Genomic DNA, 2069 nt, shown 5'->3' on the forward strand with positions numbered 1-2069 from the left:
TGGCTGATGGGTGTTAGTGTCATCTGGAGGCACAACATGGTGGGACCCTTGAATCCTCAGTCCTGGCAGATCAGTTCTTGTCTACCTTTGTACCAGGTTGTGATCTTCCTCCAGGTTTTGGTTCCTGCACTCATAGGCCTTCTGCTTACCTCTGCTGAGTGGGGATTGGTAGAGTGATCCAGGCAGGGCCTGCCATCTAGAGATTCTCCTGCCTACATTTAGCTCCTGGACCTTTTCTTGTTCTTACACTTTTTAAGGATCATTGCAGTTCCCTCTACTCTGATTTTCTTTGTCTCCTGCCTCCCTTCTTCCAACATACACTTCTCCCGTAAAACACACACACACACACACACACACGGATATTGATACTTACCTCATATGAAGGAAACATATTTAAAAAGGTCTTGCACAGTGGGATATAACAGATGACCACTAATTGCTACTTTCCTTTTACTGTCTTCGTTTACTTGTTCATTAACTCATAAATTTATGCAAATAATAAATATTCATTAAATACCTACTATACCAGACACTGTGCCAGGCACAGAGAATATAAAGATGAGTGAGACAAAATCCTGACCTTCGATATCCTCACTATGTACATGAGAGGCAGGCAATTAAAAGATGATCCTGTTACATCATGAGAGGTGCCGTTTTTTTGGTGGTGGAGGTGAGCTGGAGGGGAGAGACTTCCAAGCAGAGGGAATGGCATGTTCAAAGGCTAGAGGTGACAGAGAGCTTTGAACTTGCAGGATTTCAGGTGGCTGAGTCATGGCTGGTGGGGATGGTAAAATCAGGAAAGCATGAGCTTGACCCAGGAGATTGGGCTGTAAGTTTAGTAACAGAGGGAATCCATTTATTGTTCTTGGCTAGTGGAATGATGTGGTTAAATTTATATTTTAGGATGATTACTCTGGTGGCATCATGGATAATCAATTAGAATTGGGCAAGACTGGAGGCACAGAGGAAGTTTGCAGACATCCATGTCATCCACCAAATATTTCTGGTTCTCTCTCGTGGCACATGGTTGGCTTATTTCCTCCACACCTTGATTTTAGATGTGGCCATGAGACTTGCTTTGGCAAATGACAAGTAAGTTAAAGTGTTATGCCACTTCTGGGTGGAAGCTTTAAATGCCTGTATACCATTTGTCATGCTTATTCTTTTCTTCTGCTGTAGCAACTAGTGTTGCTCAAGGTGACGGCTGTTCTATCAGTCTATGTGCTGCAGTAAGAATGACATGCAGAATCCCTGGATGGATGGCAGTGGGCATGTAGCACCAGCAAGACATAAACCTACACTGTTTCAGGTCACTGAGATTTTGGCATTGTTATTGCAACCTAACCTAATATATACTGACTGATACACCAGTGGTTGAGGTTATTACAATAAAAATAAATGACATTCACACTATGAGTAAGGCAGAAGCAGTTGGGATGGAGAGAAGTGGACAGTTGCGAGAGCTGTTGAGATAAAATTGACCACATGTGGTGACTGAAATGCAGGAGAAGAAACAGATTCGCATGGATAATCAATTAGAATTGGGCAAGACTGGAGGCACAGAGGAAGTTTGCAGACATCCATGTCATCCACCAAATATTTCTGGTTCTCTCTCATGACACATGGTTGGCTTATTTCCTCCACACCTTGAGTTTAGATGTGGCCATGAGACTTGCTTTGGCAAATGACAAGTAAGTTGAAGTGTTATGCCACTTCTGGGTGGAAGCTTTAAATGCCTGTATACCATTTGTCATGCTTATTCTTTTCTTCTGCTGTAGCAACTAGTGATGCTCAAGGTGACGGCTGTTCTATCAGTCTATGTGCTGCAGGGAGAATGACATGCAGAATCCCTGGATGGATGGCAGTGGGCATGTAGCACCAGCAAGACATAAACCTACACTGTTTCAGGTCACTGAGATTTTGGAATTGTTATTGCAACCTAACCTAATATATACTGACTGATACACTAGTGGTTGAGGTTATTACAATAAAAATAAATGACATTCAGACTATGAGTAAGGCAGAAGCAGTTGGGATGGAGAGAAGTGGACAGTTGCGAGAGCTGTTGA

This window comes from Galeopterus variegatus, unplaced genomic scaffold (assembly GCF_000696425.1).
Source record: "Galeopterus variegatus unplaced genomic scaffold, G_variegatus-3.0.2 Scaffold6481, whole genome shotgun sequence".
NCBI lineage: Eukaryota > Metazoa > Chordata > Mammalia > Dermoptera > Cynocephalidae > Galeopterus > Galeopterus variegatus.